This window comes from Protopterus annectens, chromosome 8.part0, assembly GCF_019279795.1.
Source record: "Protopterus annectens isolate FY-2018-M chromosome 8.part0, PAN1.0, whole genome shotgun sequence".
NCBI classification, from domain to species: domain Eukaryota; kingdom Metazoa; phylum Chordata; order Ceratodontiformes; family Protopteridae; genus Protopterus; species Protopterus annectens.
This window is the reverse complement of record NC_056741.1, coordinates 1,880,165,011-1,880,180,935: the sequence shown is the minus strand read 5'-3', so window position 1 is coordinate 1,880,180,935 and position 15,925 is coordinate 1,880,165,011.

Genomic DNA, 15,925 nt, shown 5'->3' with positions numbered 1-15,925 from the left:
GGTTTTTAGGGGGCTCCAGTTGAAATGTTTTAGTGTGTTGGAGAAAGTGAAGGGGTTGAAGTGTTTTAGGGAGCATGTGGAGATGTAGGTAGGAGAGAGATGTAGGGAGGGGGAGTGACGATGAGCAAAAGTGGGATAGTGGTCACTGAGGGAGTCAGGGAGGGTACCACAACTAGATATATAATGAGGGTGAGAGACCAGAATCCAATCATGGGTACTACCAGAGGAGTGATCTTTGGTAGGTCTGGTAGTGGTGTTGATTAGCTGATTGAAGTTGTAGAGGTTTATATTCAGGGGATTTATGGGAGATTGAATGCTGGTCCAGTTAATGTTTGTGTCGCCAAGGATTATAGTCTCATTGGTTATGTTGGTGGAGAGCCAGGAGAGTATATCTTCCAGTATATGGACATTGTTTCCAGGAGGGATGTAGAGGGAGGCTATGCAAATGAACTTATGTCTTATTTATTTGAAGTAGGGTGAGGATTAGTTCAGCGTTAGCAAATTGGGGAATGGGTTTAGTATATGGAGTTACTGACAGGGAGGAAGAGTACAAGAGAGCGACACCACCACCTTTTTTATGGGTTCTGTCTTTTCTAATAATACTGTAGTTGGGAGGGGTGTTATCTTGGAGTCTTTTATGGATGGTTTCAGCCATGTTTCGGAGATGGACAGGATGTCGGGTTGGTTATGGAGAAGCCAGGCATGTAGGTTAGGGATTTTGTTATATATACTTTGAGCATTCAGAGCTGAGAGAAAGAGGAATTTTCTTGATGGGGGGGTATGAAGGAGGGAATTTGGACTGTAGGTAGGAGAGGGGCCAGGGTTAGGGTGTACATCTCCAGAAAGAAGAGTGGTAATAAGTTGGTGAATGTGGTAAAAGAGGTATTTAGCCTGATTGTTATGTAGTTTGAAGGTTATTTGTTTTGTAGTAGTAGGCATAGTTAAGACTGGAGTAGTGTGTTTGTGGGTATAGAGATGAGTTTGTAAGGGAACAGCAAACAATAATTGAAGGAGTATAGATAGGGACTGATAGGGCTAGTAGAGTATATGTGTTTTATAGTGATTGAACTTGTTGTGTGAAAAGGGCGGGAGTGATTGTTATTGAGATGCCTGGTGAGGTAAATTAGATAAGACAAGGTGAGGAGAAGTAGTATTAGGGTTATAAACTGGGTTGGTTTTGAAAGCATTGTGGTTGTTTAGACTTAGAGTGGGGAGGTATAGAATAAAGTGTACTATGGTATGGGATTTAAGGTAGGGTTATAAAGAGATGCTAGGCAGGTGGGGTGTGGAAGTAAGGGGTGGGGGGAAGGTATAAGTTGATTGGAGTAGGTGTGGTTTATGAGTATAAGTGCACAGGTGCTGGGGGCGGGTGGAAATTGGGGGCAGGATAGAGGAGCGGAGTGAGCCCGAAGGGCGAACGGAGCAGGAAGAGCCAAGGATGAGGAAGAAAACGCAGCCAGCAGAAACAATCAGTAAAGCAGATAGCAGAGCACAAGGTAAGGAGGCATAGTGGGATACAGACTGGGTCGCTATGTAATTCAGGTAAACAGTAGCAGAGAATTCACAGGACTTTGGGGCAAAAGCAGAGATTTTTAATGTAACTCAAAGGAAAAAGTTTGAACCTTGTAGTGAGATGAGAGGCTGGCAGAGGTAAAATGTTGCCACCTAGTGGCCAAATGGTGTAAATGCTAGGTTACTGGCTTATCCCTTAGTGGGGGGTGGGGGTGGGATGGGATAGAGTGTGGAGAGCTTGAAGGGAACCTAAAGTCCGGGGTGGGTTGCTAGCTATCACACGCGGAGACAATAGTTAACCATAGTGAGATGAGTTACACAATAGTGTACATACACACTGTTTCCATCCTTGAGGGGAGGTAGAATGGTTACAGGAAGCACTGCTGAGTCCCCTTAGGCAGTTTGTTCTGGGTTAGAAGCCAGGATACAGTGGAGATAGTGTGAGAAGCCTGGGTTGGATGTAAAAATAATTTATCTTTTGAAGCAAAAAACATCTAAAAACTGCTAATCCTCCTCTGTGGGCAGCACAGTGGTGCAGCAGTTAACGTTGTCGCCTCACAGCAAGAGGTTCTCCGGTTCGATTCTCGGCTGGGTTGCCTTCTGTGTGGAGTTTGTATGTTCTCCCTGTGTTCGCGTGGGTTTCCTCCGGGTACTCCAGTTTCCTCCCACATTCCAAAGACATGCATCTGGAGTGTTTCTCCCCGGGCCTCCATTGAAAACAGGCTCTGTGGAACCTAGTCAGACATTCCCGGTCAACAAATGTTAAATAAATAAATAAGTAAATAAAATAAACTGTTAACTGCATGCTGTCCAAGAATAGCTCAACAGCCAACAGGCCTTTCAAATTTCCCTGAAAAGGACACTTTTCTTCAATTTGTTTTTCACATGAACCTGTAAAGGATGGAGTATCAAACTTCATATCATTCAAAACACGCATGTTAATGTAATTACATGCTATTTTAGCAGATCTTAAAGTTTGTAAAAGCAATATTAAAATCTGACCCCTGAACATGTATCCTTGTAGTGCCTGTGTGTGTGTGTGTGTGTGTGTGTGTGTGTGTGTGTGTGTGTGTGTGTGTGTGTGTGTGTGTGTGTGAAAAGAGGAAAATCTTACATAATGTTCAGATTTTTGCCTCATGTTTTTGGTATTTTGCTTAATATTTTGGTCAGGATCCAATAAAATGTGTGGTTTCCAGCAAATGATAGTAGATTGTGTTTCACACTTCATCTTATTCTAGCAAATTTTGGTGTTTAAAAGCAATATTTAGTATTTGCCCCAGAATTTGGGTCATTTGAAGTGTATGGTTGTGTCTGTGTGTGAGGAATGGAGGGGAATCTGGCAAAATGTCTTGCTAGTCTTTGCTTTGAGTCACACAGTAGGTAAATGAAAGTGGAAGGAATTAAATACTTTACCCTGAGTACAGCAAGCAGTTCATTACCAGCTGTTTCCTGTTGTACCGATGGTTACTGAGCTAGCTTTGTAGGGCTACTCTATATGTGTTAATAGTTCCTGTGTGCTGGAAATCATATATCTGAATAGCGAATATGGCTATAATAGCCTGATATGTTGCCAGTCTGGATTTCATGTCATAGCTCTGTTTGGACAGGGAAACTTAATTTTACTACTCAGAAATATGAGTAAAATGTATACTCTTCCTTATGCCTATTTCATTTAATTTTTTTCACAACTAATGTGACTACAACTCCAGGTCTGTCTGTAATGGTTTGTGTGCAGTAACACTTTTAATAATATGTGGTATACAATGATCTTAAAAAGGGGTACGGGTGGCAACCTAAAAAGGAAGAGGGAGTGGCAGCAATATGGTGACACCGGGCAGGGGCCCACTGTCTTGAAACTTGCTGGGGGCTCCCAAAATGCTAGCACCGGCCCTGGGTATTTGCTAGGAGAACTATGTGTACCTGCAGAAATGTATCCATAATGTTATTATAATAATGCAATGGAAATCATAAACAGATCTGTATACAGAACTGCATCTGATTACAAACATAAGTGATGACATAATAATCTGTATAAATACAAATGTAAGATATCTATAAGTAAAATAATAATCTGCATATATATGTATGAAAAACACATGTGTATGTGAGTACACTTACAACTACTTGTTCAAGTATTTACACAGAAAGAAAAAAATTGTTTGCATTTCCATATGTTCATGTTGTATTGAATTAACTTAGGTAGCAGTTACATTACACTAGACAGTTTATGTAGGCCAAGAAATATTTTGTAGCGTAGTAGTTGCATAAGAAAGCCATTTCTTTTCAGAATGGCTGAAGTTAGTCACTCAGGCACCACACCCTAGTAAGAGTGAAGGTTGGGGACGGGGGAGGGGAAGCTACATTGTAACATTAATGTCCAGCGCATACTATGTTGGTAAATAAACAATACTAACCCTCTGTTACTTCTGCATATAATTTTCAATTATATGTGTAGAATTTAAGGAAGGAAACTATGACGCACACATTTTGAATGGCTTAGGAAATGAAAACTTCCATGAGTTGCTACATTCTTCTGAGTGTCTGCACATTCTGGCTAATGAAAACTCAGAGACATTGACATGCAAAGCATGATATTTTAAAAAAACATTCCACCAAAACTAAACTTGTGTTTATAAGTGACAGTGAACGGAAGATTAGCAAAGCGTGAGAATTCAGATACTAATATATATTTATGAACACGTCCATGGTATGCATATATTGCAATTCATGCCATGGCTTACAAAAATGTCATACTTGTATGTTAATAGCAAAAAAGTGAAATACAAGCAAACAAGAATTGTCTTATTTTTTCCCGTTAAAGCTGAAGTCTCCTACAATTGAATATAGCAGGAGTGACACTTGGAGAAACTGACTGAGTCCACCTATAAGCATAAATAAAGTAGCCAATATTAATATGCCTTTAACTGATTTATATATGAGAAACTAATTAATAATAATTCATACATAATTGTAATTGTAATTGAAGCAATAGAGTGCATTCAGTGCATTACTGCAATAGTGAAACGTGTTAGTATATATAGTATTTCGGTCTTTTATCACTGCATAAAAAGAAATGTATAAGCAACTGAAGCTATGGAATGCATTCAGGACAGTACTGCCAGAAAAAGTGATACATTTGTTAGTATATGTGCAGTATTTTTGTCTTTAACTCATTGTATTAATCTATTTAAGGAAATTACTGACATATGGTAACTGAAGGAATTGATTGTATTCAGTACATTACTGCAAGCAATAGTTGCATTATGTCAAGCTATACAACTGGTATTTCATTTGTTAAGTTGCAAGCAGTTAACAAAGGTTTTCCTTACTGCAATATTGCAAACAAATGCATAACGGGTACAAGAATGGTCATTATGCTGGAGTAGTAGACTGCAGTAAATAAACCCCAACACTGCATGACAGCAACACTGTCCTGCCAAGTAAACATAAGCACTTCCCATAACATTTCATCCAAAATTGTGTACACGCACTTTCCATAATATTTCATCCCAGAGTCTGCAAAAGCACTTCCTGTAAAATGTTAAATAAAGGTCTGCGAAAGCACTTCCCATGCACGTTTAAATAAACGTCTGCAAAAGCACTTCCTGTACACTTTCAAATAAAAGTCTGCAAAAGCACTTCCCATACACTTTTAAATAAAAATCTGCAAAAGCACTTCCTATACACTTTTATAAAACCGTCTCCAAAAGCATTTGCTGCACACTTTTAAATAAAAGTCTGCAAAAGCACTTCTCATACATTTTAAATAAAAATCTGCAAATGTACTTTCTGTACACTTTTAAATAAAAGTCTGCAAAAACATTTTTCGTACACTGTCAAATAAAAGTCTGCAAAAGCACTGCCTGCACATTCTTGCTCTACTTCAAAAAAGATTTATAAAAACAGAAATGTTTAAAAGTACAGAACTGAATAATGTGCAACAGGACGTGATTTTTTAAATGTATTTTCTCTTTTGTCCCCCCCACAATTTTATCAGTTTTTATTTTAATTTACATTCCTTTGTTCATGTTCTTACAGGTTCAAAAATCTTCACTTACCTCTCAGGTTAGGGCTCATTCAGACTCTACCCATCCAGGGATATCCTCGCATTGTCAGGGTAGTAGCACCAGTCCTGCAGGCACCTCGGCATGTGGCAGCCTGGCAAGCCTCACCAATTGGAGGCTTCAGAACTCGGTTGAGGACATGCTAGAAGAGGTAGTTGGTCATCATATTCAGTCAGTTGAGGCTCTGCTGCAGTGTGTTCAAGACAAGCTCTTCCATGTGGTGCTGACCACTGCATCACCATAGGCCACTACCCCTCAGCATCAATGTCCTCCACTGCCCCATCTGGCAATGAAAATGTTTGAGGCTCTGTTTGCTTGAACTCCTGCAGGAGCTTCAGCTTTTCTTCCCTTATCCTTTCACCTACACCCTCTTACCTATTTCCCATCTAAACTACTCACTTATCCAAAAAATATTTGAAAAAATAAGGGGGATTTTTCTTTGACAAAAACATTCTGCCATTCCTCTCACACCTCCCTTATGAAAACCCTCTTGATGTTTTCCTTCTGTGTTCCTACTTTGCTGTCTCTCATTTTTTCAATCTTTGCTATCTCCTCCTTTGCATTCTTTAAAGTATCCATCAGGATGTCCTATAAAGACACTGGTATATAAAACATTTTAAACCGCTTTATTGTTCATAGGTTCATAGGTAGATACTAGGCAATCTGCCCTATGGCATTTAAAAGCCTAGCCAGAGTGTATTTGGCTTCCGCCTCCCTATTAGATTAGCCTACTGTGCCTCTGTAAAGTAGGTCACAGAAGGTACCCTTTTAAGATTAGTTTACTGTGCCTCTGTCTAGCAGGGACACAGGAGAGATCCCAGGGGTGAATTTGCGATTTCCCATCCACGTGTCCAAATTTCACTTGAAGAGGGTCAGTGGGGGGCTATGTCTAACATGAACTGGGATTCTATTCCAGAGTGAGGGGAGCCTCTGGGAAATGAATATGTCCCTCCAGCATGTCCTATTTATTTTTGTGCTGAGGTTTAGGTCCCTGGAGCGTGTAGCTCTAAGGGACTTGAATTTTTTGAGGTGGAGCATGTCCATTAATTCTGAGTTTGACATGGCTTTGTACGTCAGGCATAGATCGCCTCTGAGTAGGCGGTAAGCAACTGAGTAGAGCTGGAATTTCTTTAGTCAAGCTGCATAGGACATCTGTTTGTAGCCCATGATCCTCTTGGTGAGGTACTTTTGGGGTCTCTCCAGTTGCTGCAGGTGTCGGGTAAGGTACATCCCAAAAGGGGCATTGTATTCAATTATGGGCCTGATGAGTGATGAGTAGAGGGGCACAATGACCTCTCTTGATCTAGATGTGAACACTTTCATGATAAGGTGGGCTATATAGAAGGTCTTTCTAACCACTTTGGCAATGTAATTATCAAAGGAGAGATTACTATCTACGTTGGTCCCCAAATCTCTAATTACTTCTTCCGTACTTAATGGATTACCTCCTATGTGGTAATTTGTGGGCACCTTGTTTTTCCCAAAGGGGATGACTATGCACTTTTTAGCATTTAGCTTGAGGCCGTGGCTCTGGCACCATGCATCCGTCTCTGTGAGACCCTTTTGTAGGATGCTTGTGTCAGCTGGAGATTCGATTATGGCCCCCAGTTTGCAGTCATCTGCGAACTTTGTCAGCCATAATACCCCCGTGTTAGCCTGAACCTCAGAGAAGTATATACCGAACAAGAGAGGTCCCAGAACTGAGCCCTGTGGGAAGCCACTTGTAACTGGTTTGGATTTGGACATGGCACCTGCAATTCTGACCATGTGGGTTCTATCTCTGAGCCAGTTTGTAACCCATCTTGTGATATAGGGGTTGATATTTAAGCTGGTAAACTTATTTATGATACCCGAGTGGGGTATTGTGTCGAAGGCTTTTGCGAGGTCCAGGTAGGCTGTGTGGACTATCTTGCCCTCATCTATGGCTTTGGTAACTGTTTCAAAGAAATCAACTAGGTTTAAGAGGCATGATCTGCCCTTAACAAAGCCGAATTGGGTAGGGTCCAGTGTCTGGAGGCTCCCAATGTCTTTGTTTATGAGTTCCATGATAATACGCTCCATAGCTTTACAGACCAGACTAGTCAGGCTTATGGGGCGATAGTTTCCGGGGTCTGTTGTGGCACCACCTTTGTGGAGTGGGACCACTGTAGCTGTACGCCATTCTTTGGGTACATATCCTGTAGTAAGGCTAAGTTTGAACAGTGACTTAATGTGAGGGTTCAGTTCTTCTTGGAGCTCGTGTAAGACACAGCCTGGGACACCGTAGATGCTGTGTTTTTGCTTTGGAGAGGGCAGCTTTCACCTGTGCATCTGTGATGTCAGGGAGGTTACATTCAGTTGGGATAGGCGTTTGCTCCTTTGGGGGGGAAGGGGGGTGTGTTTGCACTGTATCTGTCTGCCAGGATGTTGGCTATGTCTGTAGGTTTGGTATATTTTGTACAATTATGCAACAATTCAGAGCATATCTGGGAGTTTCTGCCCATGTTTCTGACATAACTAAAGAAGGCCTTGTGATTATCTTTAGTGTCTAGGGCAATTTTTCTTTCGAAACTGGCCTTTGATGATTTTATGAGGGATCGAAGTTTCTTGCTAATACTGATCAGAGATGCCTTCCCTTTTTGGGATTTTGCTCTGTCATGTAGTAGCTTCCTCCTTCTGTTGTATAGCTTATTTATGGCCGGGGTCCACCAGACCGGTCTCCTGTTTTTGGAAGAGTGAGTCTTGGTTTTACTTGGGATAGCATGATCCATGCATTCCTGCAGGTGCTCATAGAATGCATTTGTAAAGGATTCTGCGGATTGGGCTGTATTATCCTCTGGCCCAGGGGCTTTGAAGGATTCCATCTCAGTCTTGAGAAGTGCAAAGTTGGCTTTGGAGAAATTCTTTACAGTGATTTCCTTGGCTGCGGGTGGGGACGGGATATGGATGTCCAGGGAAATTTGTTTATGGTCTGATCTTACCAATGAGGGGTTTACCTCTGGTGTGGAACATAGAGTCCCCATGTTGGTGATGACCAGGTCCAATAAGTTGTTCCCTCTTGTGGGAGTGATGACCAGTTGTTCCATTGCGTTAGAGTTTATAAATTCAAGGAACCATTGGGCGAGGGTGTTTGGGCTTGAGTAGTTTTCCCAGTCAATGTTTAGGTAGTTGAAGTCACCCAATAACATAGTGTTTGGAGAGATCTTCATATTCTCCAGTGTTCTCAGGAATGCCAAGTGAGGTTCCTGTAACAGGGGGGGTGTTCTGTAGCAGGCTACAAACTAAAAAGGCAGTTTTGCCCACTGTTAGTTGCACATGGATGGTTTCTGATGCTTCGTGCAGTGCCACTAACCTGGAGGTGTAGGTATCTTTGATGAATATAGATGCCCCCCTCCTTTTGTGCTTCGGTCCGAGTTTTGGGGCCTAAACGCATGGTATGAGTTATAACCTGGTAGTGCTGGGGTGCTCTCAGGAGTCTTGAACCAGGTTTCTGTTACCGCACATACATCAATTTTCTCCATACTGAGGAGAGTCTCGAGTGCGTGCATCTTGAGGTTTAGACTTCTGGCATTGAGTAGCATTACCTTTAGTTTTTTTAACTTTGGGTTATCTATGGAGGTGGGTTTGTCCTTTGAGCCTTGTCTAAAAAAGGCACTATGGGGGTGGTAAGTGCCTTGGCCAGTATACGAAAGCCTAAGGGTGACAGGTGCAAGCTGCCCCTAGCGAAGCAACGTGGCTTGTCGAGCATGTCATCCCAGGCTGACAGACACTGGATCCCCTTTGAATGACACCAATACTTTAGCCAATTGTTGAAACTGATCATTTTGTCTTTATACTGTGGCATCATTCTTGGTGAAGGCAAGATGCTACTCAAGGTCAGGGACATACCAGCCTGGGCTACATGGTCAGAGAGCTCCTCTATGTCTCTTTTCATGTAGTCCAGGGAGGTACATCTCAGGTCATTCACACCAGCATGGACAATGACGGAGTCATACTTGTACTTGCTTTGGAGTGACCTGAGTACTTGCATTATGTGGCGGATCCTGGCACCCAACAGGCAGCTTACAGTGACCTTCTCCTTGTTCAGTCTGGTGAGTGGGACGTCAGTGTGCCGGACAATAGAGTCCCCTATAACAAGTGTATTTGGTGTGTTGTTTGGCCTTATGGGCTGTGACTGTGAGGCACACTGATTTTGTGAGATATGTGATTTGTGGGTATTGTTGAGGGGTGGCTGTTGCTTGGATATCTGCTTAGGAGGTCTTTGCTGTTTAGGCAGATTTTTATTTAGAGCCTCGCAGTATGTTTTTGTGTGTTTATGTGTTGGGTATGCAGATGCAATAGGTCTGTGTGAGACTGGATTTGTGGTGTGGGTGGTTACCTTTTCCTCCTGACTGACTGTGCCAGTCTTGGATTGAGAGAGCTCTGCCTCCAGTTTGGCTGTGTAACTGCATCTCTCACATGTATTAGAGTTTGTTGGAAGGAGGAGAGGGTTGTCTGTGTACATAAGGCAATTGTAACATTGCCTCAAAATTCCCAGATTCACCAGCTAGACTGGAGAGTAACCTTGAAACTGACCCTTGGACATACCAGATTAGTATAGGGAACTGTTTTTTTTACTGATCAGATTAGGGAAGGGAACTGATTTTTCACTTGATCAGGAAGGACCAATCGGGAGTCTAATACTTATGAGAAGTCAAGGAGGGTGTAGTGCTTTAGTTAGTTAGTGTTTCCTTATAAAAGCTGAGCAAGTGCAGGGCTTTAGAATGAGAATAGAGTGATTACTTTGAGAGCTTGAACAGTTCTAAGGGAAAAAGTGAAGAGCAGACTTTGTGGAGCCTGGAATAGTTTAAACCTGTTTAGGCAGCGCTGCACGACGCTGCTCAGTGCGCAAAACCGCGCAAAAAGGGAGTTGTAGGGTTTTAAGAGAGAGAGAGAGATCAAGGAGTTTAGAACTGACCCAAAATGGCCAATAAAACTACAGCTTCTAGGTAGTAACCACTCCTCCAGGGACAGGCAGGCTGTTCAGTGTTAACCACTCCCACTGGTGAACACAGAGACTTCCCTTAAGCCCAAGCAAGCACTGGCCTTCTAGAAACTTCCAAACACTTCAGAACAGCAAATATGTAACTGAACTTTCTTAACTTTCAGAAAGTGGGAAAAAAGCAAGATATTTTTGTTTTTTTTTTTCTTTTTGTTGTAGTTTAAAGGTAGCAGAGATACACAAGCAGCAAAATAATCACAACAGTGCAATAAATGACCCCACACTTGAGTGCTAGGCCAAAATCAGGTAAAATGCAGTTTTTAGAGAAAAAAACAATTTTAAATTAAGTGCAACACAGGAAATGCAGTAAACTGGCTCTAGATGTGTTCCAAGTACTGTTACTGTTACATATATAAACTTTAGCAAGCCGGAAAATGCCAAAAAGTAGGTGGCAAAGCAGTAAAACGTAACAAAAAATCAGAAGAAAATACTTAAAATCACAAAAGTGGCTCCTTTTCTTCTCTCAGCATTTTCTCCTCTTGGTATGTGCTTCAGCAACAACTAGCAAGCCTGAAAAGATGCCAAAACCACGAGGCAGCCTGGTTTTAAGAGAAAGAGATCAAGGAGTTTAGAATTGACCCAAAATGGCCAATAAAACTACAGCTTCTAGGTAGTAACCACTCCTCCAGGGACAGGCAGGCTGTTCAGTGTTAACCACTCCCACTGGTGAACACAGAGACTTCCCTTTAGCCCAAGCAAGCACTGGCCTTCTAGAAACTTCCAAACAGTTCAGAACAGCAAATCTGTAACTGAACTTTCTTAACTTTCAGAAAGTGGGAAAAAAGCAAGATTTTTTTTTCTTTTTATTGTAGTTTAAAGGTAGCAGAGATACACAAGCAGCAAAATAATCACAACAGTGCAATAAATGACCCCACACTTGAGTGCTAGGCCAAAATCAGGTAAAATGCAGTTTTTAGAGAAAAAAACGATTTTAAATTAAGTGCAACACAGGAAATGCAGTAAACAGGCTCTAGATGTGTTCCAAGTACTGTTACTGTTACAGATATAAACTTTAGCAAGCCGGAAAATGCCAAAAAGTAGGCGGCAAAGCAATGTTTTTTTAATATTAATTATATAAGCTGTGCAGTCTGCTGCTTACCTTAACAGTTTTAAGCACGTGTACATAGTGGCATCCATCTGCAATATCTAAAAACATGCAAAGTATTATAAGGTAATACAAATCTTGTAGCTTTCACATAGTCCTTTAGCATCTACTAAATGCTTGACTTTAAGTACTTTACACTTTTGATGTAAGTAGGCATGTTTTTCAAAATGCCTTCACTTTTCTGTATTCATTTGCACATAAGCACAGTAGTGGTTTTCGCAAATAACCACTATGTAGCTGCAAACTGCCTGACTTTGAATACTATGTGTGGAACAAACTGTGAGCACCAATAGACCAAAGAAAAAACACACACCACACCAGGATATAATGAAAATTCTTTACTAGTGTATCCGGTGCCTCGGTTTTCGCCTTCAAGGAATAAATTTTACACTAAGCAGCCATCTTTTATATTATAACATCATTAGAATAATTACATTAATTAAAACTTAGAATCAGTTATTCAATTAAATACACTAAAGTGCATATAAATACTTTGCCCTATAAAATAAACTTTATATTACATACTGTTTAGATTTCATGTGCTCCTCTAGTTATGAAAAACTTTTTAACAATTTACTTTGGAGAGAAAATATATAAAAATATATAAAGGTGTTTAAAACTGAAAAATGAATTCAGCAATAACCATTGTTTCACAAGGTAAACAGCACGAATAGGTATATATTACCAACCTAATGGACGCAAAACTGAAAGCAGTGCTATTAATATAAACTCACCCTTGACATTTAATGCTAAACATTATCATGTTTTTAATTGTTTCATTCTCTCTGACATTCAGATCTAAGTCTATATTTAGCCCCCTTGGATACAAGGTTTTAAAACTGATAATACATTTTGTTTCTAACAAAGAAAAATTGCTTGTTAATTCATCCCCTTTCTGCTGTTTGGGCTTGGCCAACACGCTAAAGAAGAAGGATCTATCCGAGCCTTCATGGAACCTGATGAAATGCTCAGCCAATGGACTTTCTGTCCTACCTCTCCTGATATCACCCAAATGCTCCATGTCTCTTTTTTTCACAGCTCTTTTTGTTTGTCCTATATACCATTTCACCTTAAAGAGAATGAATACTTTATTCACATAATGAGTCCAGGTTTAAGTCCCACAACAGACCCAGGATTTTGCAATAAGCTTTATCAATTTTGTGAAACTGCATCTGCTGCAAATATAAAGATGATTAAATTCATTGCATTATCCAAATTAACAAATCAAAACAAAATCTTATTTGTCATAGACTAACAGCAAGTATCACATTCTGTTCTCCTCAATTTGTATTTAAGTTATAAAAATAAAAAGAAAAACTATATTATAATACAATAATGTACTGCATCCTATAAACTGAAAATACATAAGCACTCATTTTTCTGTCATCAGAACTGAACAAGTATTGATGTGAACTATCAAAATATCTCTTAAAATATTATATGTTAAAAAAATACACTTCAAATTCTAGACTAAAGTATATCTATGTATATAGCATGTGTGTGCGTGTGTGTGCGTGTGTGTGTGTGTTTGTACATAGTTATACTATCCTAGTCTAAATAAAAAAAAAAAAAAAAAAAAAAAAGGGAAAAATATGCCTTTTAAACAGTGCAGTTCTGCCATCTAGTGGATAAGTAAATTATAGCCCTAAAATAACACCATAAACTCCTTATTCAACTCAGAACTTCTTTTAGTTTATGCTACGCTTTTATCACAATAATCCATTTCTTCTCTGTTATTCAAAACAACATTTTTGTTGATTTAGAGAAGGAACCATACACTTTATCAATTCCACTAAAAGAAAACTGTGCACCTCTCTGAAAAACTGAATGTCTGTATACGGGATTTCTTTCTTTTCTTTACCTTAAATCACTTAAATTATCTGGAAAGCCTGTATTTCCAGTGTAATGAAGTTTGTTCTGCATTAAAGGCTTTATATTGACAAATGGCCATATAGGGTCATAGGTGTGTAATAGGCTAATGGCCCTGGAGCCTTTACAAGCCTAGCCCATAGGATTACACTGCCATCATGCCACCCGACCTTAGTTTCCAGTGTCTCAGTTGAGTAGAGCCACTGGAGTGATCCCCGGGGTGAATTTTCTATTTCCCATCCAGTCATCAAGATTTCTCTTGAAGAGTGCCAGTGAGGAACTCTGTTTGACATGCATGGGAAGTGTATTCCATTGCATGGGCAGGCTCTGGGTTATGAACCTGTCCCTCCAGCACGTTCTGTTGATTGTGGTAATGAGGATGAGGTCTCTGGTGTGTGTGGTGCAGAGGGATTGGGATTTCTTTAGATGTAGCATTTCTAACAGAGCTGGGTCAGACATGACTTTTTAAGTCAAACAGAGATCACCTCTAAGTAGGAGATATGCGACAGAGAATAGTTGGAGTTTTTTGTCTGTCCATATAGGACAAGTGTTTAAGGCCTCGGATCCTCTTTGTGAGGTACTTTTGCGGCCTCTCCAGTTGTTGCAGGTGTGTAGTGAGGTACATGCCAAATAAGGGATTGTACTCAATGATTGGCCTAATGAGGGAAGAGTAGAGGGAGACAACAACCTCTTTCTTGCTGGATGCAAAACCCTTGGTAATGAGATGCGCCACATAGAAGGACTTTCTGACAACAGTATCAGTGTGGTGGTCAAAAGAGAGGTTGTTGTCAACCTGTGTTCCCAGATCTCTTATAATGCCTTCTGTATTCAATGGACTACCATTGATGTGGTAGTTCATGTTAACTGGGTTTTTCTCAAAGGGGATGAAGACACATTTTTTGACATTGGGTTTAAGGCCATGGTTCTGACACCAGTCGTTGGTCTCAGTGAGGCTTTTCTGTAGGATGTCAACATCACTTGGGGAGTAAATAATGGCTCCCAACTTGCAATCATCTGTGAACTTTGTCAGCCAGAGTCCTTTCATGTTGGCCTGGACATCTGAGAAGTAGATACCAAACAGGAGAAGACCCAGGACTGATCCCTGCGGGACTCCACTCATGACTGGCCGGCAGTCTGACTTGGAGTAAGCTACTTTCACACTGTGGGTTCTATCTGTGAGCCAGTTTGCAGCCCACCTAGTGATATAGGGGTTGATGCCTAGCTTAGTGACTTTTTCTTTGATTCCTGACTGAGGAATGGTATCCAAGGTCTTGGCCAGATTAAGATAGGCTGTATGAACCACCTTGCCTTCATCCACATCTCTGGTGACTGACTCAAAGAAGTCAACCAAGTTGAGCAGGCATGATCTACTGTTAGTATATATGCTGAAAGATAAAGCATAGAATAAAAAGTTTTCTTGAATATATGTATAGAGTTTAGCAATGTAAAATGGACATTCATACTGTCCCCTGGATTCACTAATCCTCCGTGTAAGACTTAATAAGTCTTTCTCTGAGGCTGCCGTTGAACGGTTTGACATCAGTGTGCCATGAATATTCATGAGGGCACACTGACTCAACCGTAACTCTTACACGGACTGAGTAGGAAAGCAGGGTGCGTGTCTGACTGCCAAGCAGTCTAAATGTGCATGCCCCTGCAAGGTTTTAAAAAGCATAATGTCAACAGACAAGAGCGAGTTCACTCAAATGTACTTGCACCCAACACCACACTCCCTGACACTGTAAACCCCCATCACACTTATATAAAGTAAATAATTATATATTTTTTTAAATCCACGATATAGCTGCCCGTATTTGCGCGTGTGTGCGTGGGTGTGCCCATTGCTTAGCTAGAGTTAGCAATTCTGACATGGAAGAGCTTAAGAAAGAATGTTTATGCAAATCACACCAAATTGCAATAGCGTAATAGTAGAGCGTATGCACAAAGAGGAGGCATTCACGCTTCGAGTCCCTCTACTCCCCTTCTTATTTATGTTTTAAATCAGTATGTGAAAGAATACCAGACATATATGATTAAAATTTTATTAAAAGCAGTGACATGACCAATGTATCAGTGAACAAAATATATATTTTTAAAGTATCCAGATATATAATAGCCTGCTGTTAAGCAACGCTTTACACAGCTAAACACAGGTGCCCATAGTTTAATAGTGCTTTACCCAGCTAAACAGAGGTGCCCATAGTTTAATAGCACTTTACCCAGCTAAACAGAGTTGCCCAAAGTTTAAAAGCGCTTTACCCAGCTCAATGCGTTTGCGCGAACGTGCGTGCCATGCCAACCAGGGCACCGGGGAGCAACGTAGAGCTAAGTTGCTTAAACGCAGCCACACCCCCT